The sequence below is a fragment of the Lontra canadensis genome, unplaced genomic scaffold, assembly GCF_010015895.1.
Source record: "Lontra canadensis isolate GAN:19392208 unplaced genomic scaffold, GSC_riverotter_1.0 scaffold19, whole genome shotgun sequence".
NCBI classification, from domain to species: Eukaryota; Metazoa; Chordata; class Mammalia; order Carnivora; family Mustelidae; genus Lontra; species Lontra canadensis.
This window is the reverse complement of record NW_022631013.1, coordinates 22,598,601-22,621,997: the sequence shown is the minus strand read 5'-3', so window position 1 is coordinate 22,621,997 and position 23,397 is coordinate 22,598,601.

Sequence of the window (23,397 nt, the reverse complement as noted above, 5' to 3'; positions counted from 1 at the left end):
ATCAGACCTCTGTGCACCTCAGTGTTTGTCAGGGAGGAAAAGAGGAAAAAGGAGGAGACAGAGGCTGCCTCTTCCATCCTGGACTCTCCCGGTTCCAAGCTCCCCACCAGCAACCGCAAGCAGCAAAGCTGCTGATGTCTTCTATGACATCAGAGAAGTCTGGAAGTGCCTGATGAGACGTGCTTTGCCACTGCTGTCCGTCCATGCCAATGGTCTCTAGGGGCCCATGCCGCTAGCCATGCTATGCTTCTGCTTCTAGCAACGGAAGTAAAAGAGATGCTAATCAACCCGAGTAGTAGGGGTGAGCCCGGGGAGCCAGAGTGCTTCAGGTCCCTCATGTGCAAGGTCCTTTATACACACCTGCTGCCCAGTATGGAAATGAACATGTGTGATAAGATAGCGTCAGCTCTGCTGGAAACTTCCTATATGCCCAATACAAAATGCCTACAGTTGGGACCGTCTCTCTCTCTCTCTCTCTCTCTCTCTCTCTCACACACACACACACACACACAGAGCCCTATCTCCCTCTGACATCGAACACTGCCTGGATGGTGAGGACTGAGTATTGGGCATCCTAAGGCCTCCAGGAGGCCATGCATATGCTTATCCATTGATGAACATATTTTTAAACACAGATGGCAGGACTTTTCGCTTCTTGGCTCTGAACTAGGACCTGCACACAGTACTGAAGCAGAATACTGCTCTCGGGGCACTGGCAGTCCAACAGGGAGACAGGCACATGGCAATGACAATGACGGCCATGTGAGCTTGGCTTGAGAGGGACCGGAGCACACAGCTGGTGGACCCCAGCTCTGGAAGGCTTCTGGAGAGGAGAACATTTGAGTAAGTAAGATTCCCTTTGTAGCATCTGGGTTGGCAAGACTTAAGAGTGTTAAATTAGGCCCTGAAACTGCAACCTGCAAAGAGGAAACGGGGAGGTTCCTGTACCTCCTGTACATGGAGTGAGTCCCAAGAAGCAAGTGGCCTCCAGGTATCTGGTGTAAACGAGGGGTTAATGATTAACTAGAGACAGAGTGTCTACTCTGCCAGGTGGGAAGCTCAAGAAAGTCCGAACAGCCATAATATCCATCATTTATGGGGAGATGGGACAAGCCCTGTGCTACATACTTTTCCTCTGTTACATGATTGTTACAGTCACTATTTCACAAACTAAGAAACCCAGGCTCCCAGCAGTGCAAGGCTTTGTGCAAAACCTCCCAGCTGGAAGCAGTGGGAGAATCTAGGGTTGAGAGATCAAGATCCAGGGCCCTCTCTACTTCCTGCTGAAATTGCTCCTAGACCTGCTGGTCGTCTTAGCTCTGGAGTCAGTGTCTTGGACAAGATGCAGCAACACCTGCTACTATGGGGCAAAAAGGAGACAGACAGAATTTTGTGGCTGAAGTGACTCAGGTTCAAATTTCAGCTCTCGTTAAATCCACTCCTCACAACCTCAAGGAAGTTGCTTTACTCTCCCAGAAGCTCACATCTCTCTTCTGGAACATGGACATCATACTGTGGTGAGCCTTCGGGGGACTGAAGTCCATGAGTTTCCTGAACTTCGTGAACAGTCAACACGAGTGGGCAGTCCCTTTCTTCTGGAGAACACTGCTAAGGGTCCCTGCCATGTTCCCGTCAGGACAGTAGTGAGTCTGACGATGACCATATGCCAAGGAATTGTCATCATGTCCTTCTTGAGTTAATTTTTTTTTTTACAATAAATAGGGAAATTAAGCACTATCTCATGTCCATTATTACTGAAAACAAATTACACACTTATCGTTAGAACATTCTTCGCACTTTTTGCAGATATCCTGCTAATGGTCATGGGAGACTTGAGGAGGTGTGGGCTGCCCCCCAATCCTTCCTCCAAATTAAGCTGAGTTCTTTATTTCTGGACAGTTCGTCAGCTATCAGTTGCAAACCCTCCACTGCCAAAGGTGTTTGGCCCTGAGTAATTACTAAGGGAATGTGGTGATTTCCGGCACGGGAAATATAGTGTGAGTTCCACTGTAATTACTGTGGAGCCCGTGAGGTATAATTACCAAACAGCCTGCACAAATGACATCTGCTGGCACTGATCAGTCTGTGTACTTGTTGTCAAGCAGCAGCTGTCAAGCCTTTTTATGGCACGAACTGAAATATCCTAATCAATCTTGAACTTGTTTTTCTTTTTGAAATGCCTGTCAATTCACGGGAGTTACAGGAAGTAATACAGAGAGATCCCCAGTGTCCCTTTTACCCCCGGTAAGTCTGGAAAAACTACAGAGCATTATCACAACTGGGATGTTGACACAGATACAGTGAAGACATGGAACATTTCTACCACCAGAAGGATCCTTCCTGGTCCCATGTAGAGACGTACTCACCTCCTCCTTGCCCCCACCGCTCCTCACCCCCTGCCAACCGCTAATCTCCCCACTTCCATAGTTGTGTCTTTTCCAAAATGTTTAGATAAACACAATCAAACAGTATGTAACCTTTGGGGATGGGCTTTTCCACCCAGCAGGATACTCTGAAGACTCCTGCACACAGTGTCACATATCAGAGCTCGTTCCTTTTTACTGCTGGGTAGGGTTCCACGGCAGAGCTACCCCCAGTGTGCCTCACCACTCACCTGTTGAAGGACAGCTGGGTTGTTTCCAGCTTGGAGCTTTCAGGGATAAAGCTGCTATAAACATTCATCTATAGGTTTTTGTGCGAATGTAAGTCTTCATGTCTCTGGGAAAAATGCCCAGGAGTGCTGGATTATATGGTATTGGCATATTCGATTTTTAAGAAACTGTCAAATCATTTTTCATAGTGTCTGTACCATTTACATCCCTACCAGCACTGTAATTGTGATTAGCTCTCCATGTAGTCCGTGTGTATTTCATTCCCCCATCACTTCCTTTTCTTTCTCTTTCTTTCTTTTTTGGTTTTGGGGATCTTGTCTTATTTTGTTTTTGCTCTATTGTGCTGGCTAGAACTTCTACCAGTATGTGTATTTTATAAAGTAAACTGGAAAGTATTCCTTCCTCTTCTGTTTTATGAAAGATACTATGCACAACTGCTATTAATTCTTTAAATGTTTGGTAAAGCTCTTTAATGAAGCCATTCAGGCCTGGAGATTTTTTTTTCCTTTTTAGTTTTTCAATGACAAATTCAATTTCCTTAATGGTTGTAAAGGTACTAAAATTATGTCCTATTGAGTGGATTGTGGTACTTAGTATATTTCAAGTGATCAGTTCGTTTCATCCAAGTTGTCAGATTTATGTGCATAGCTTATGGTTTTTCCCTTAGTCTTTTTTGGTTATTTTCAAGGTCAGTAATGTTACCCCTGTTTTATTCCCTAATATGATAATTTGGATCTTCTCCATTCTCTTTTCCATTTTGCAGGTCTTGCTAAAAGTTTGTCAATTTTATTGATCTTTCAAAAGAACTAGCTCTTTGTTTCATTTATTTTCTCTATAATTTTTCTGTTTTCAATTTCACTGATTTATGCAACTGTCTTTGTTATGTAATTCCTTATGCTTGCTTTGGATTTATTTTGCTTCCCCCCTACCCCACCCTTAGGTTCTTGAGGTGGGAGTTTACATTACTGATTTGAGCCTCTTCCTCTTTTCTAATTTATACTATAAATATCCCTTTCACATTGTTTTAGCTATGCCCCACAAATTTTGATAAGTTGCATTTCCATTCAGTTCAATGTACGTTTTGTTCATTTGGTTTGGGTTTTTTGTTTTGTATGTGTGTGTGTGTTTTCCAAATTTCCCTTGAGAGCCCTTTCTTCTTTGACTCATTGATCTAGAAGCGTGTGGTTTAGTTTGCCAGTATTTGGAGATTTTTCTCTTATCTGTCTTTAATTTCTACTTTGATTCCATTGTGGTAAGAGCACATATTCCATATGATTTCTATTCTTCTCATTTTTTAAAAGTTTGTTTTATAACTCAGGATATATTTTGTATATTTTGTGGGCTCTTGAGAGGAATGTGTATTCTGCTGTCGTTGGGTTGAGTGTCCTCTAAATTCAACTGCATCACGTTGATTGGAGGATATTTTCTCCGGGTTTAGGGTTCTGTGCTGACAGTTCTCCTCTCAGAACTCTGATAACATGAATTTTAGTTCCTTTGTTATAATCTCACAAGTCCCTGAGCTTCTCTTCATTTTTTTTTTCCAGTCTGTTTTCCCTCTGTTGTTTGGAATAGGGATTACTTTACTTCTTCCTTTCCAATGTGGATGCCATTTATTTCTTTTTCTTGCCAATTGCTCTGGCTAAAACATCCAATACATGAGCTTTTAAGAAATAAAAGAATATCCATATGAGGGACTGAATAATGGCAGAACCTCAGAGATGCTGGTAGAGCCCTGGAGAGAAGTCTAAGGTTGTAAGGGTTCTAACAGAAATCCACAAAACTGGGCTCTCAGATGTCCACATCCTCATTGCAATAGTGAGCTACAAGTCAACACGGCCCCCACTGCCTCCAAGAAGGCTGAGAGGAAACCTGCATTTGTCACATGCCACTGGTACAAGGTAGGATATCTCCCTTAACACTTCAAAACTGCAAGCTACCCTCCTATAGGTTGTACCCTTACCTAAACCAATTTCTACATGGAATATAGACAGTAATAGCTTTGAACTCTAAAAGCCTTAAGAATTAATATAGGTCTGTACTCTAGGTTTTCTCAAATCAATGCAAGGAATAGGAAGAATCCAACAAATAAGAACAAAATCCTTTTAGATATCCTTTCCTCTTCTTCATCTCTCTCATTGTCTTCCCTTCATTCCCTACCTGGGCATCCCTACCTGAGAGAGTTGTGTACCTTACTGCCATGCTCCTTTTACCTTTCATCACCCCCTTCACCATTTGGGGCATACCATCCTCCCTCTTTTTTTCTTTAAAGATTTTATTTATTTACTTGACAGACAGAGATCACAAGCAGGCAGAGAGGCAGGCAAAGAGAGGGGGGGAAGCAGGCTCCCTGCTGAGCAGAGAGCCCGATGCGGGGCTCGATCCCAGGACCCTGAGATCATGACCTGAGCCAAAGGCAGAGGCTGTAACCTACTGAGCCACCCAGGTGCCCCCATCTTGCCTCTTGATCAGCAATGACCCCCCTCCAAGAATTTCTTCCACTGTACATAGGCTATGCTGAGCTGATTCAGGATAACTGGAGAATCCCATGGCTCCATGCTCCTGATTCTCTCTTCTTCCATATAAAGGGAAGAACAAAGAGCCTTAGCAAAATGAAATTCTTCTTTATGATTCTTAGTTTTTATTATGAATACAATTTTCACTTTCTTCTACAGCAAAACCTAAGCTACCGTGTCAATGAAATCATCCCCACAGACCAGACGGAACCACATACAAATGGAACCATACCAACTGTAGACAGAACTATACTGTCCCCAATGTTGAGAATCATTCATGTGTACCCCTGAGTAGTCAGTCAGGGCAACACAGGAACCATGAAGAAAAGGGACATGTTACCAGGGTTCTTGTGTGGGAGGAAGAAACAACATGTCATTGTGAAATGCTTTGCTACATTAAAGTATCCCATGAAATGCAAATGTACAAAAGATGTCCCAACCATTGTCACTTTGGGAGAATTCCAGAGTACCAGGAAATGTCATGTCCAGGAATACCTGGGATTATAAGGGCTAGTGATTATCCCTGCAACAGTCACCAGATGTGTCATCCTCAGAATTACGAAAGTTCTCATTGCCCTAATTAATTAGCTTCACAATGACACGCGTGCACTCCCTCATGGGCCTCCTTTCTCTGGGGTCACTGGTATACTAAGATGACCTAACACAAAAGAGTCATTTTTGTCACAAAAACATCACACAGAATGTGACCTAAATATGAGATTCAAGTTCAGCCACATGCTGGAGAGGCTGCTCATGAACAGTTCTCACAGCAGTCCTATGAATTGGCTGTATTTGATACACTTTACAGACTCATGAGTTAATGCTCCAACAAGCTAGGTAATTGCCCCAAATTAGATATCTGTAGATTTGGACTCGAAATCCTTAAATCCTGTTTCTCTGACTCTAAGTGCTGTTCTCTTTGCACTGGCCAACTTGGAAATGAAGGCTGGAGCAGTGAAGTAGGGCTCCCAACAAGGCAGGAGGTTTTTAGTGTCAGTAGAACTCACCATGGTGGTAAAGGTTGTAGACCTGGTTTGGGGCAATTAGCCTTTCTCTGTTTTAGTGTCCTAAATTCTCAATCCTGCCAGTTTAGCCAAATTGGTCAAAATAGCAAATTAGTAAGAATTCATAGATTATCAACAAAATCAGTAATTTCTCACAGGCATACAGTATTTCTGTACTTAAAATTTTCCTTTCCTATCTATTACCCATTCTTTTTAAAGATTTTATTTATTTATTTGACAGAGATCACAATTAGGCAGAGAGGCAGGCAGGCAGACAGAGAGAGAGAGAGAGAGGAGGAAGCAGGCTCCCTGCTGAGCAGAGAGCCTGATATGGGGCTCGATCCCAGGACCCTGGAATCATGACCTGAGCTGAAGGCAGAGGCCTTAACTCACTGAGCCACCCAGGCGCCCCTGTTACCCATTTTTCATGTCCTAAATAGGATAGTATGGGTTTTCCCTTCCTCACTCTAGGAAAAAAGGAACAAGTACTTACCATGCGCTATGACTTTCCAACCACACTACCAGTAAGTGAAGGAGACTAGAGCTGGAACCAGGGTCTCTGACCCCATGCTCGGTGCTCTTCTTGCTGCCCCAGAGCAAACCCAGTCTCTCCCAAATGCCCCAAATCCTGTCATAAAGCCCTTAGTTTCTCAAGGGGCAGTGGCCTCCTATGGTGGGGGCGGGGGAGCCAGGCATTCGTGTCCTGCCAGCTGAGTCCATCCTGTCCTCGATCACCCTGGCACTCACCTAGCTTCTCACACACTCCTTTCCCTAGAGCAAATGCCAAAGTGTGATGCCAAATGCCTGATCTCCAGGTCCATTTCCTCAGGCACTTACCTATGTAGGATCATCTGCGTAAAAGCCGGAGCCTCACCCAGGTGGCACATGTGGACATTTGCTGATTGTCTCCAACGCCTGGCACATACTTATAACTCAACAAATGGCAACTCTAGCCAAGACAACTCTAGTTATGACTCGGTGCATAACCAGCCAAGTCATCTAGGTAAATTGTGCGTCTTCTCTGGGCCTCTGATTCTTCATCTATAATATTTTCAGGCCTTGAGTTGGTCTTTAAACTCCCAATCAACACCTAGATTTCATTATTTTGTGCATTGTCTTTCTACACACTAGAATGAATTAAACTGGAAACTCACAGGCCCTGACACGTGTTTATAAGCCCGTGCTGGAGGGATAATATACTGGTATTTGATACCAGCCTGGGGTCTTGGCTGTGACAGCAAGCAGGGCTCCGAGATGACTAACACTTGGTCACCACGGAGCAGATTCCAAGTAGTAGGTCAGATTTGTGAAGCTGGCTGGATAAATACTAGCCTTTATCTCAACTCAAACAACCCCAACTGCCAAACCAAAGAGTTCTTGCGAAGGAATCGTATTCCTCCTTCCGCTCTGGAGCACGAGAAATCACAATGCAATTTTGTCACAGTGCCCAGCCGATAACTGTCTTTTCCAGATAGTATATAAAAGTGGGCACCACCCTATGTGTTTAAAGATACTGCATACCTATGCTCACTCTCCCTTCAGGTAAAGAGGCGTAGAGTTGGATCGACAGACATGGCCAAGACATTGGAGGTGGGTTTCGCCTCTGGCCAACCTGAAAACTCTCCTCATGAAAAGGCCAGTCTGGAAAGTCTGAAGGATACTAAAAGATCCTGCAAAAAGTCACATGAGGAAAAAGAAGTTTCCAATGTTATGCTCATGGCAGAATTCTTTCCAAATTTCAAACGTTGTGTCAGCACTAAGCGCGGGAGTTGGAGAGCTGAGATAATCATCTGGGTGTTTGAAGTCAAAATGTCTTCCCCCAGATTGCTCAGCTGAGATCAGCTGAGACAAGAGAATTTCCATTCTGAACTACCTTGACAACCATCTTACCTTTATAGCTCCTATCTGTGCAGTTCATTACAATATTCCAAATACAGCCCCAAATAACTCTTGTTCAGAGGGGAGAATGTGACAACAGTCTTCCTAAGTGACAGAGATGAATTGTAATGCCACACTGGCATCCTGGGCTCCAAGAAGTCTGCAGCCTAATAGGAGCTTGTATCTAGGTTTTATTGAGAGAGAGAGAGAGAGAGAGAGAGGAAGTTAGAGAGAGAGAAAGAAAGAAAATTAGAGGGAGAGGGAGAGAGAGAGAATGTATGTGTGTGTGACACAAGCTTACTTCAGGCCCAGAGTGTCTAATAATCCTTTTGGATGGCAGTCAGCTTTGGACCATAAATCACCAGGACCAGCATCTCTTTAGGGAGATGTTTGCAACGAGCCTTGGGTTAGAGAGAATATAAATTTCCTGGAACCCTGAAAAAGATGAATAAGCATTTCTTTTCTGGTTATTCATACAGACTGCATAACTCTCTCTCCTGAAATAAAACAGGACTGTCAACCTTACATGCTTCACTCTAGGTTTCTGGAAAGTATAACATGTCGGGGCCCAGGAGATACACCTCTCCATGTAGGGTTGGTGACAAGCAGCCACCCTAGAGGGGAGATTGTCAGGCACAAAGGATCAAGTCTGAGCCAAGTGAGAAGACCTGTAGGGCTCGGCACGGCAGGAGAAAGACGCCCTTCCAGCTAGGTGCATCTCCAGCCAGGACCCCCTGAAGCCGAGAGAGAGGAATCAGAAGAAGAGAGCCTTCAAACTGGGAGAGGCCATGCATGCCCTCAAAACAGATGCCGGACCAGGGACTCCAGACAGCTCTGCTACCAGCTGCTCCAAGACTTGAGGCCAGTTCCTTCTCTCTGTGTTCAGAAGTCTTGAGCTCTTAAGATAATAAAGTGGACTCAGCTCAGCAATCCAGGCCATGTGGAAATCTCTATAATCAATCCATCCATCAATCAGCTCAACCCAATGCACAGTCAGCGAACATTCCCAAGTGTCAGGCCCTGGGCAGGACTAGAGTTACGGAAGGGCATTGCACACAACAGCTCCTCCCAAGAGCTCCTGTTTCGTGCCTGACACAGACCAAACAGCGACCTACTGTTGAGTAAGATGCCAACAGATGTACAGGAAAGGGAGGAGATGGGGGGAAAGAGTGATGACCCATCTGCAGAGGAGGAGGTCTGGGGCAACTGCTGGGGGAGGAAGGCTATGCACTGGCCTTTGAAGGGCCAAGCAGAACCACCAGCATGGATAGAGCTGAACATGTTGAACGTGTGAAATAAGGGAAAATGCCCTGCCGTGGCTGAAGCATCCGACGAGGGTCCCCCACCACCGGGCTGCGTCTCTGGTCCCTGTCCCGTGTCTGCACACAGGGACCCCTCTTGTCACTCAGCTGGCACTGACAGCAAGGAACAGGAGGCCATGGAGCTTCCTGCTCGGGGAAAGGCATGCGGGGCAGAAAGGAGGGGGCAGAGAGCAAGGCACCACAGAGCATCTCTGTGGTCAAGAGGGAGTGGGGGCAGAGGAAGTGGTTTTGTTTTTTTTTAATTTTCTTCTTTTTATTTTATTTAATTTCATTGTATCTACGCTCATGCGTCCGCATAAGTTTACTTGACCCCAGAAGTGTGTTTTTGCTCTTTTCCTTCCCAGCCTGGCTCCCTATCTCCCGCTCCTCTCCCTCCATCACTTTCACAGTCCCCCTCAAGATGCCACATCCACAGCCATGTGAGTCAGGGTCCTTGCAGGAAACAGCTGGTGCCCTCAGACCAAGTATTCCAGGGGATTTTAATAAAGGGACAATTTTAAAGGTGTGAGCAGGTTGAGAAAAACTAGCAAGAGATGGTGACACAAGAGCAGATAGACCTCTAGGCTTGAAGAGTCAAAGGTAAAGATTAGAAGACAAAGAGAGCGGTGGTAGGGAGCCCCACCCCCCGCCCCCACCAGGGGCTGTGGCCCTCAGCGAAGGGTCGGCAGCTACCTGCAGCCACCACCACTGGCAGGAACCAAGCCAGGGGACTACACTCTGACCTCACATCGTTCCCTCCTTCTCATTCTTGGCTGGTACCTCCCATTTGCCAAATCAGCCAGAAGCCCAAGGGTGCACTGGGCTGTGGACACAGCCCACACAGGTCAGGCTGTGGGAAGCACCACTGATGGGGGAAGGGTGGGGAACGGATTGGGGAGGTAAGCCAAAAATACCCGGCCCAGCCTGATGTGCGCTCTTCCAAAGATTTCTCTGCAGACATAGAATTCTCTAGATATCGGTATATTCATATACATCAGACATGAGAATTTTTGTCATTGCTTTACAAAAAAGGCATATTGCATATGCTTTGCTTATCTTGCTTTTCTCATTCAATAATAGCTCATGGACAAATCCTCTGTCATCTCGTAGGGCTGCATTCTTTTTTTTTTTTTTTCCTGTTTAAATAGGTGCAAAATATCCTATAAAAAGGATGTATGATCAGCTACTCAGTAATTCTCTTATTTCCCAGGCTTAGTTTTGTTGTTGTTGTTAGTATAAGCCATGCTGCAAAAAAGTCTGTATATTCGTGCCATTATGTATTAGCGGTTTATTTATGCTGTAAATTCCCAGGATAAAGATGGCTTGGTTTAAGAGTATATCCGAGAACCTCTGCCTTCTTCTGAGTTTTGCTGTAAATCTATAAGTGCTCTAAAAAAATTCAATCTTTTTTTTAAAAAGAGTACATTTGAGTCTGTGTAAGTATGTATATTTGTGATAGATGTGGTTAGAATGCAATTATGCCGTAACTGTTTTCCAAGTGCTTTAGAAGAACAGGCAAACTCAACACCCAAAAAACAGATAGTCATATCAAAAACTGGGCAGAAGACATGAGCAAACTCTTCTCCAAAGAAGACATACACATGGCTAACAGACATATGAAAAAATGTTCATCATCATTAGCCATCAGAGAAATTCAAATCAAAACCACATTAAGATACCATCTCATACCAGTTAGAATGGCCAAAATTAACAGGACAGGAAACAACAAGTGTTGGAGAGGATGTGGAGAAAGGGGAACCCTCTTATGCTGTTAGTGGGAATGCACGTTGGTGCAGCCACTTTGGAAAACAGTGTGGAGATTCCTTAAGAAATTAAAAATAGAGCTACGCTCTGACCCAGCAATTGCACTACTGGGTATTTACCCCAAAGATGCAGATGTACTGAAAAGAAGGGCCATCTGTACCCCAATGTTCACAGCAGCAATGGCCACAATCGAAAAAATGTGGAAAGAGCCAAGATGTCCTTCAACAGACAAATGAATAAAGAAGATATGGTCATATATACAATGAAGTATTATGCCTCCACCAGAAAGGATGAATACCCAACTTTTGTAACAACATGGATGGGACTGGAGGAGATTATGCTGAGTGAAATAAGTCAAGCAGAGAGAGTCAATTATCATAAGGTTTCACTTACTTGTGGAACATAAGGAATAACATGGAGGACATTAGGAGGAGGAGAGGAAAAGTGAATTGGGGGAAATCGGAGGGGGAGACAAACCATGAGAGGCTGTGGACTCCGAGAAACAAACTGAGGGTTTGGGAAGGGAGAGGGGTGGGAGATGGGTGAGCCTGGTGGTGGGTATTAAGGAGGGCACGTACTGCATGGAGCACTGGGCGTGATGTATAAACAATTAATCTTGGAACACTGAAAAAATTAAATTAAAAAAAAAAAAAAGAAGAACAAAGAGGGGAAATGAGCCCCGTGTCTCCATTCGTATGTCACCTGCTCCCAGAGGTCATCCCTGACCTCCCCACTCTCTCCCATGTACTGTCACTGCCCCAAGTCCACCCCTCCCCATCCACACACACACACACACACACCCCGCATTGCAAAGATCTCGAGCTTCCAGGGGTTATATGTTGTGTCTGAGCCGTCGCTAAACCTCTGTCGTCTAGCGTGGAGCCTACAATATGTCAGACTTTTCAGGTTTGTTAAATGGGCAAATGAATGAAGTAAACAGAGGTGACAAGAACCTTCCACTGGCCTCCCTGTCTTACCAAGGCTGGGAAAGCAACATGGATTCAGGACTGACGTTCTGTATCAGTACAGAGTATGCTGTCACATGGGACATCCTCTAAGGTCCCCTTCCTGTGTCCTGAGTTGGGGCAGTGGGACTGATAAGGCACCTATGGGGAGAAGCAGACCTCATGTGGGGAAGAACATGAAGTGACCGCAAAGCAGAGAATAGACCTTTCCCAGATATGGTGTATGTCTCACTCACAAGCAGGGAAAATACAAAAAGACTCCAGCTCCCTAAAAGTCTTTAGGAAGACTTCTCAGTAACAAAGCCTAGCTGCAGGTAAGAACAGGGTCTCCCCCATGTCCCTGCCCACCCCACAGACTCCTTAACTCCCCCCGCCCCAGACGACTCCCTGTGGAGCTGCTGTCCGTGCAGACCAGCTGCTGAGGTTGTCTGCAGAAGTCCTTCTTCTCAGAGTTGATACTTTGAGAAGAAATGACAGAGTAACAATGATGTTTCTATATTTCTGTTCTTCCCCAACAGGAAAAGTTGTTTTCAATGTTTCCTTTTGTTTTTCTTCTTGCATTGTAATATGTGTTTTTTGGTGTCTGGCCGGCTACACTGTGTTCTTCTGGAAAGTGCATGTGTCCTTGCCACAACTGTCAGCGGGGTTTTCAATGGGTCTGAGCTGAGGGTTGTTCTCAATGGTTCTGAGTTGAGCCTACGTCCGACTAAATGAAAACAGCTTTGCAAAAGGGATTGGCTTTTGGTGGACTGACTCACGGGCTGTGGCTGACTCCGCTGGCACCTTGTGCCCTCGTGCCCCTGAGCTCCCTGAAGAGATGATGTTTGGGAGACAACAGAGGAGGATAAGAGCCTGAACGGGATGCCATCGGTAACAGGTGATGTGCAAGATCACTGGTCGGAGAGAATGTTCTCATGGAGCCAGACTGTCTGGTAAGGGTGATACTCGGGGTTGGTCTACCGGAAGTGGCTGGAGGTAGGAAAGGCACAATCTGGTCCTCCAAGAGAACCAACAGAAATAACTAGTGAGGGAAGGAAGACCAAGTTCTAGCCCAGGGTTTCTCAACCTTGGCACCTTTCACATTCAGGACTGTAACCTAATCTCAGATGTGGCATCCCTTCAGGTTTGCCATAGTCTATTTGTTAGAAGCAACTCACTGCGTCTAGGGGAGGACTTTATACAGGCTCCAGTACCCGTGGGCGGGGATGCTGAGGAGCCCTTTTAGAAACTGACTACACAGAGGAGTTATCGGAGCACCTTGACCTTGAGAACCACTCCCACTGTGAAAAATGTATTCCTGTGTCAAGGTGTGGCCTGACCTTTGTGGGCAACTAGAGCAGATCGGCTGTACAAAGAGGAGTTATGACATCGGCCTCCTCCAGTGTTAAATGCTGTGGTCTCTGGGATTAGCTGTATGCCTTCACTCCACCTGGCTCATCCCCTCTTAACACGTACGTTAATAATGTTTAGTCTCTCATCCTCGGCTGTATCTCAGGGCCTAGGACAGGCTAGTGCTGAGTCTGCTGTAAATGAAACTAAACTTACACTTGCCATCTATTGTTCTAGCAAGGGGACAGGGACCCCACTTTTCCCATTAGACTCGGCTTTCTTTGATGAGAAAGCTTCCCACTGGGCTGGAGTGGTAGGAAACACCAGTGGGGTGGGGCAGCAGCAGGGAAAGGCCCTGGGCCCAGGGTTGGGCACAGCTGGCTTGGCCTCTCCTGAATGGGACAGAAAGAACATAAATACGGAGCAGGAGTGTCTCCACTATTGAGATGGCTTCTATTCTCAAAGGAGCAAACACTGAATGTTTAAATGGTTTAGTTTTGTTTTGCTTTGCTTTGCTTTTTTGGAAGGAAGTTCTTGGATCCTTGGAGTGTCAGGTAGTACTGGAAAAGGACCTCTTGGAAGAATTCCTCACCCCTTTGTGGTAGATACTTGGATTGACTTTTCAACCTCCAATTTACCCTTCTTATACTTGAAGAGGTTGGAAAGCCAGTTGGATGCGTTCATATGATTTGAAAGAAAAAAGCAAAGTAGAGGTCATTTTTCTGGCTTCTGGTGGTCACTGCAGCTTAGGAAAGTTGGGATTTTCTTGCTGTGGGTCTCAATGTCTATTCTCCGGGATCCTAGATGCCAGCAAACAGTGGTGGTAGTGCCAGCTTTTTGATAGGACTTGCTGACTCTTGGACTGCAGCTTTGGGACAGCCTCCTGTCCCGTGCAATGGTGGTGACTCCCCCTCAAGGTGTGTTTAGCACCAGGGGCGCCTTCCGAAGCAGTAGCTTCCCTACTGGGTCAGCTCTGTATTGCTTGGAAGTCTTCCAAGAAGCCCAGCCTAGAACCTGCTCCTTCAGCCTTCACAGCTATTTTGTAAGCACTCAGTTGTTTATATTAAATCCTATCCTGCTTAAAATAACTAGAGTGATTTCCGATTGCTGTATTTAAACTGATACATATTGTGTCATCTGAAGTCCACCATTTTAAAGCCCTCTCTTGGGAACTCTAAGCTATTAATTTGCAATTGTCTCCGACATAAATAAAAATAGAAAGAATCCAGGAAGTACGGAGCCTCGGGTACCAGCCCAGCCCAGCTCAGCCCTGGGCTAACTTTCTTCCCTGCGAGCAGCCCTCCTGACTCGTGAAATGATTCTCTTCCCTGTATTCCCCAGCTGTGAACTCTACACTTCCAGGAGGCTATCTAGATCTCAAAGGCAGAGCAGGAAATGTGACTGACGGGACTCCAAACTCCAGGTGTCTTCCATGGAGGGTCTAGGCCAATGTCCCGGGGGGGCCCACCGGCTACTCCCTCTGCCCATGCGCAGGACTGAGTACAGCTCCTCTTTTGGGCATGGGAGGGAATCTATCCGCCCCGGGAAGACAAAACCAGCAAAGTCAATGTCCGCAACCGAGTCTCCACGTTTTTACTTAAAAACACAGTTATGTTCTAAGTTTCTTGGAACACTTGAAAATACTAACAATGGACATAAAAGCTGAGTTGTCTTAAGGAGTAAGGGAGTCTTAAAGAAATGACCAGCCAGCCCTGAGTCCCAGCCACACGACCACTTAAAAGAAATACAACCTTTAGCATACACTGCTCAGCCTCTCTGGCCCTCAGTTCCTCATTTGTAAAATGGAGCTACCACTTTGCAGAGTTAGTGCAAAGATCAAATAAAGTTATCTGACTCCTAATAAACATTGAATGGTAGTTCCTTTCTCTCAAGTCCATCCCCTAACAATGGAGCCAGTCTCAGAATCAGGTTCTGATCACTAGCATTCAGGAGATGGCAGGAGCTAGCATGGTGCTGGGCAGAGAGATGGCAGGCAATAAATGTTTGCTGAACTAATGGATTAATTGCTGAAGAATGTAATTTAATAATTTTACAACCCCCATGAAACTCAAAAGCTTGGGGCAACTTGCCAAAGTCACATAACTAATTGGTGACAGGACCAGAAATCAACATAGAAAGCTCACTTCCCAATCCGTCTTCTCTGCCCGGATGCATTTTTTTTTTTTTTTTATAAAACCATATACAGTTCTCAAAATGATTTGTAGGCAAAATAGCACTGATTTATGGAAAACAAATCATAAATTATTCTCAAATACTCATTTCTCAGCATCTGAGACTCATTTTACATGAAGCAGGAATTCAGATTTCCTATTGAAAATCACTTCAGGGACCAAGGATTACAGAGCCCATTTCCCCAAAGCAAATGTTCCCCACCTCTCCACATCACACTGGAAAAAAGATGCCGCGTGTGAGCAGAGCAAAGCACTGAATGCTGGAATGCGGAGGGGAGGGAGGGAGGCCTTTGCGCCCTGTGCTCTAACGATTGTTCAGAAACTTTCTCCTTTCAGGAAGTGAGAGAAGTGAACTTGAGATCTGGACAAGGACATACTTAGTGATACAAAAATATTATGGGTCGGCAACCCGAACTACCATGATTCACAGCAGCAAGTCCCATTAAGCAAAGAGAGTCACAGAGAGAGAAAGAAGAGAGGGCCAAGGATGAGAAGCAACAAACACTCCAAAAGGAGGAATCATGAGGTTCGGAGAATGGGCAGCTCCAGAGAAAGTTGTCATTGATTGTAAGTGAAAACAATCCAGACGTTTAGGAATAATAGGATCATCGCACTGGCTTATTTTTCTCATCCATACCCCACGTATCTCTTCTCCCTGTAACTCCCAAGGCAGAGTCTTCTCGTGGACGAATTAGGCTGGGTGAAGAGAACAGGATTCTTGCCCATAGTTTTTTCAGCATATCTAGTTGATTTATCTGTTGATACCACTGTGTTATGGCAGTTAAAACACTACAACATTAGAACAAGCTGGAACAGACTTCAGGCGTTCATAAATGCCATATGAAAACCACATGTAGGAGACGTGGGAGAACCGGTCCAGATAAGAAAGTGGATGCACACATTTGCAATCCTTTGCTCAAAGCTGAAGTCAAGTGGAGCACTTGGCTGCGGAACTGTAAACACCGTGCTGGAATTTGGGGATCATCGCCTCATGGGATCCTGGAGATGGAGGTCGTTGTGCTTGGGGACAGGTGGATGGCCAAAGCTAGGAGGGTCAACACCTTTCATCTCCTACTGGGAAGACCACTACTGCCCAACGGGAAGTTTGTAACACTCCTCTTGTCCAATCTCACCCACTTTGAATCTGTGCCCCTCTCATTCTTTTAGGGAAAAATTGGAGCCTTTTAGTCATTCTCTGGCTAGAAAACCAAAATTTTTTCATTTTCTTAGGAGGTAGCCTGGATGGATTTATTGTCAGATTGGAGGTAAACTCTGTTGGTTCCTAGGTCTGTGACCTTGGATACAAATCCAAACCTTTCTTCAGGGTCCTGATCTGCAAAAATGATTGTGATAACCACTCATTCACATACCTCAAAGAGAGAAGAGGAAGTGTTTCCACAACTGGACAAGGAGGCTGGGACTGACAGTGCCGAGTTCCTGAAACTTGTGTAACATATAAACTTTTGTAGTTGGCGGGGGAACCCTCCTTGTAGAACCCTAAGAAAATGCCCTCAGACATGGGACACAGTCTCATTTTGAGATCCACAAACTAAGCAATGAGTGTCTTATTTTATATATTAAAAAGAAATGCTTCCATTTCAAATGATCACTAAGATTGGTAAAAGCAGTTTTTAATGTAAACAGGTAAAATGAGATGATTTTAAAGATCTTCATCAAAGCAGAAAACGCAAAATGTTTGGAATGGTGTAAGCCTGGGCTTCTCAAGGATGAAACACAAACCAGTCCTTGGTTGAGAAACACTGGCAGGGCAGTTAGGGAGGCAGGAGTCGGATTTGAATCCTGGCTCTGCCATTTACTAGCTGTGTGATTTGGGGGCAGGGAACATAATCTCTCTAAAGCCCCCATTTCCTCATTTCAGATTACTGGGCCCGAAAGTCCTGATTAAAGGTGAGAAAACCTCCCGGAATCCTACTCTACAAATGAAATCATACGGGAAAGAAATTCTCGTCGAGGGGTTATAAAGCAGAGGGTCAGGGCCAGCTGCGGAAGCTTGGGCACACCCCTGATGCTCTCTGAGCCCCAGGCCCCTCCTGGAGGCCAGAGGGCCGTCATGTCCCAAGCCTCTCTGCCTTGCCCAGCTGCCTGGTGGGTCAGTATGTCTGTGTGAAGGAGCCTGCCCCGCAAACAGGGAAGCCCCACACAGAAGAGAACTTCTGGAAACAGGATGCTTCGACATTGCTCAAGGCTTAGAAACCACCATCCGTATCTGGAAAATCGAACCCATCTTGAGGTCAGAGCTCTGGTTTATGAGCCTCTGCTTCTCATGCCAGCAATGAGCTCAGCCGAAAGTGCCATTAACTACCCGCTGCTGGGGTGGGTTCCCTGTCAAGAACCTTTTTATCAGTCAGCCGGCTGTGAAAAGCCAGATAGGGATTAAATATAGACATTACCCAGAGAGCACAGCGGCCCTGCTTCCCAAGGCTCCGTCACCCGCCAGCCCTCTCAAGACCAAGGTGAAACTCTACTGAGGTCCAGAGCGTCGCCCTCCCAGGCTGCCGTGCAAACCACGGTACCCAGAAGGAATAAGTGAGAGGTGAGGGGCCTCCCTGAGTGGTTTACCTGCTCATTCTCCATCCTTGCTCACCTTCCTTTTGCCTCTGTTGCCCCTACCAGTAAGGCACATGTGGGGATGGATGGGGCTCCATAGAGGAGAGCCCAGAGCCATCTCTTTCCAACCTTCTAGAAATGATCTGAGGATAGTCAGCTCATATTTCAGGCCATGTTAATTCAGGTATCTGTGTGGGCCAGGAGCTGAGACATGGGCTTTTATACAACATTGTTCCATCTTCACTAGCATGCTGAAACATTAGAATTATTATTCCCATTTCACAGCAGGGTTGAGGGGGGCAGGGGAGAAACCAATATTCTCCACAGAGGCCCTTCCAATGTCATGCTGCTGGGTCTACAGCATCACTCATGACTTTTGTCACTCTGACCGTGGCTCCTCAGAGAGAGCCCCCAGATGGGAGGAGGATGGCGCTAGTCCACACTGGCCCCCCCCAAACACTGCTGTGCTCTGGGGCCTCCCTGTCACTGGTCTGGGCCAGTTTAACTTCTGCCCATGTGTAACGTGCTTGTGGGTTTCACTGAGAGGATACATGTGTATTCTCTATACTTCGTGAAGTGCTGCATGCCCAGGAAGATGGTTCTTAAAGCCCCAGAGAACGCTGTGAGCTCCTCACTCAGACCATTAATCATTTTCTGCTTGAAGGAGGTGTTGCGCTAGCATCCAGTGAAGAGCTGCGGACAGTGCCCAGTGTGTGCTCTTGATATTGGAGTTCAGGCTGATCATATCCACCTGCCCTCATACAGAGCAAGTTGAGGTCAGGAATTTGGTGGTCCACCATGACCCACAAACTATGATACAGAGTTCACGTATCTCTCTGCCTGCGCTGTACCTCTGGCTGTATGATGAGAGCACTAGCTCTTTGAACCTCGGTCTCTCTCTAAAATATAGCTGGTAGTCGCTACCTTACCTTATAGGACTGTCGTAAAGATAAAGTAATATAAAGTATGTGAACACATTGGCATGGCGCCCAGGATGTTGGGGAATTTCAGTGGGTGTTTACTCCTTCATGTGTTCATCTTGAAAACCTGGTTAGATCCACACACATCATGCTACTGCTGTTCACAAAGGAGGACGTCACAGGCTTGCAGAACAAGAAGGGCTTCACTGCCCATGTGTAGATCTATGGGGAAACCATTATCAGAATTGCTGCTAATGTCCACAATAGCCAAACTATGGAAAGAGCCTAGATGTCCATCAACAGATGAATGGGTAAAGAAGATGTGGTATGTATATACAATGGAATACTATGCAGCCATCAAAAACCTGAAATCTTGTCATTTGCAATGACGTGGATGGAACTAGAGGGTATTATGCTAAGCAAAATAAGTCAATCAGAGAAAAACAATTATCATATGATCTCTCTGACACGAGGAATTTGAGAGGCAGGGCAAGGGGGCCGTGGGGGTTTAGGGAGGGAAAACATGAAACAAGATGGGACCAGGGAGGGAAACAAACCATAAGAGACTCTTAATCTCAGGAAACAAGCTGAGGGTTGCTGGAGGGAAGTGGGGGAGGGAAGGGGTGGCTGGGTGATGGACATTGGGGAAGGTATGTGCTAGGGTGAGCACTATGAATTGTGTAAGACTGATGATTCACACATCTGTACCCCTGAAGCAAATGATACATTATATGTTAATTTAAAAAAAAAAGAAATTCTGCTGAAAAAAGTGTCTATCCTAAGAAAGGTATTTAGGGAATAATTACCAGTAGGTATTCTGCATCTGACCCCCAAAATAGAAGAAACCCAAGAACACTGCCATTTGTAGTCAACTGCTTGCTTGGATAGCAAATGTTGCCAGGATTATTAACCCAGTTTCATTGGATGGTTAAGCAATGGCAGTTTCCAAAGGAAATTTCCTGATTGCCAAGAATTGCTACTTTGATGGAGAACTGAGTCTCACTATCTATTCCACCTGGCCAGTAGTAGCTAACTTCCCATAGTTGTCTTTCCCAGATATGGACTAGACATCCAGCCAGATGAACTTAGTGACTGAAGTAGGTGATACGATCACTAAGTCCAGGGAAGAGCTTCTTCTGAGAGGCCATACTTGCTTCTCCACTCATCCTCTTGTCAGTTTCCAAACAAACTATGACCTTAAAAGGCAGGCAGAATTTTATCCAGGAAGAGAACACAATTTTACTTCCAGATCCCTGGACTTAAGGTTTTGATTGTGATTCCAAGTTCCACATGTTCCTTTTAGGACTCTGCATTTGATTCATTCAAATGTTTGAAGAAAAAAATGAAGAGTGAAAACAAATGGGCTAGAGGATCTTAAGAGAAGGATAAAGTGCTGTAGGAAAACAAATGAAAGAATAAAATACAGAAGATGAGGAAAGGGGAGACAGCATTTAAGATGCAACCTTGAAAAATGGGTAGAATTTGGAAGTGTAGAAATGGAAAGGAAGTGCATTCTTGGGCCGGTGGGACAACATGAAGACAAAGGAGCCGAGCACTCACAGGATTTTACAGGGTAAGGAGTGGACTCGGCAGTATACCGTATACACAAACAAGCTACTTGCTGCAGCCTTGTTCACAGAAGACGGTGCATTTATGGTGGAGACTCGGTGGAGAACCAGTGTATGGCACAGACCAAGTGGCGCTCACCCCTACTTAGCTTTCTTTCTCTTCCGAACACAGGGAGGATTTGACTTCCCCACCACCCCGGTAGTTAGGTGGGGCCATCTGACTAATTCTGGCCAGTGCGTTGTGTGTAGATGTGGTAAGTGTCACTTCCTGGCCAAAGCAATTGTCAGTGCGATAATGTCGAGCATCTCTTCTCCTACCATATCAACTGAAAAGGTTATATTTTCCAAATAGTGTGTCTACAAAATAATGGAGGCTACTTATATATGGATGGCTGATCTGTTACATAGAGAGTTAGTGGCTCAGAAGGTCTCCTAGTTCTTAAGTGAACTTTTAATAAGCAGAAAATAAATCCCTGGTGTTAAGCCACCGAGATTTTAGGAATATTTGTTATGGCAGCATAACCTCCTTTATCCTGACTAGCACAATGAGTCTTATGAACGCCACACTGGACTTAATAGGTTTACTTGATTCTCCGAGGATACCAATCCTAAGCATCCTTATGGCCGGAGAAAGAAATCACCAGTCCATCTGTTCCAGGCCTTTGGCACACACAGATGCCTTCCTAGTTCTAGACAGGAAGGATTCTGTCCAAGATAGCAGCATTACCAGGGCTCTGTGGCTTTATTTAGAAGCAATGATGAAGGAAAATACTGTTGACAATCCCTAAAGCAACACAGAGATTTGGATAACTTGCACAATGACCTCATAGTAGCTTTACGTAGTAATAATTATGATCATTTAGTAAATTACTGAGATTCCAGTGTGTTAGTGGACACCTTACAGTCTTGGCCAATTTCATCCTTACACTAATCCTGAAACATTTAGATGATTATCCCCAATTTGCAGATAAGAAAATAGGCTCATAAAAGGGACATGACTTGCCCAAGTTCATCTAAGTCGGTTAGAAGACAGCTAAGATCCAAACCCAGATATGTCTGACTCTGAACCCAAGCTCTTTTCATGGGGCTATCTTGTCTATTAAAGTTCATAGGAAGGGTAGATAAAAATAGAACCTTACCCAGAATCATTCATCTTTACTCTAACAGGGGGATAAAGTGAAGTGTGCTAGAGATAGTAGTCACTAAATATTCATTTCCTCCTCTACATCTCTCAGCATCCCCGGAGATTAGTACAGGGGCATGTGACTAGTTTTGGCCAATGAACTCCGAGCAAAAGTGACATGTGTTATTTGTAGGCTGAGATAATTAAAGGCCAGTGGTTTCTTCCAACCCTCTCTGCCCCTGTTCACCTGGGAGGCCATATAATCCAGTTGGTGTGAGTCCAAGATGGAGGAGAGGAGAACTTCTAGTCCTTCATGAGATTTGATGTACATGAGATAAAAGCCCTAGTATGTAAAGCCCAGGCATCTGCCTTTTAGAGATTTTGGACCATAGGTAAACAGAGCAGGATCAGTCCTAATGGTTCATGACACATCTTGATCATTGGTCCTTGCATGCATGGCCCACATTTTTATTTACTATTTCGTTAGTTATTTTAAAGAATGTATACATTCATGAGACCATCTCTCTGAACTTTAAGACCTTGACAATAACCTTCCTCTGACTCTATGGTCATTCTACTAACTCCTTCTCCTGCCTTCTGTCACACATAGAAACCATCATTCTAAATCGTGTATTCTTCATTCTTTCACTTTCCTTAATATATGGTTTGATCGTATCTGTGTGTTTTCCTAAAACAAGTGTATGTGTGTGTGTACATAGTATCCATTCTCCCATCTGCAAGACATAGTTATGAAAATTAAACCAGATCATGTAAGTTGGGTGCTTATATCAGGCCCTGACGTAAAGTAGGCATTCACTTGAATGCTAGTTTTCCTTTTATTTCCCTTTCCTCAGTAGTCAGTTTTCTCAGAGATATTTTGTAAAGGGAGCAGTGTCATAGCATGATTTGAAATATCTAAGGAAAATTATATAACTTACCAAAGCAATATCACTAAGAAAATGGCAGAATCCATATCAGAAGCAAAAAACACTTCAGATCTAAGAAAGGTTTTCACTTTCTACATGTTTGTTTTAGCAAAAGCAAAAATCTGATTTCTTTCCTGGCTGGAGAGCGGAAGCCCACAGGATAACTAATACTATATCTCCTTCTGGATGGCTGGGGGACTTGGGGGAGCCAGTCAGCAGCAGCAAGGACACAAGACCTTGGGGGAAAGTGGACCTTGCCAGGTTTAACCCTCATGATACTCCAAGAAGAGAACACAGCTTCAGATTGAAAGGAGACACACTTTTACATGTGGGAGAGGAATGCTGCAAGAGAAAGTAGCTCTGAAGTTTCCCCAAGACTTACTTCAGATAATAATAAGTTATTCCTAGGAGGAGCACAAATTTCAAAGCAGCTGAGGAGCATGACTTCCTGCCCAGTGGCTTATCCAAGTATCTTATTCTTTAAAAAGCAACGTAGAAGAGAACTGTTCAATATGAAAGAGTAGATTAGATCAGCAGACCCACATAAAGAATACTTAAGACTGGGAATTCTAGCCCAGAATCCCAACCACCCATCAGTGGGGTGACCCAAGTGAGATTCAGTGACTTTGATGACAGGAAAGAGAAAACTAGGTCAGTGGATGGAGGGCTTTCAGTCAGGGAGCAGATGAGGCCAGGGCTGCTCAATGTCCAATATGGAAGCCATTTCCACATTC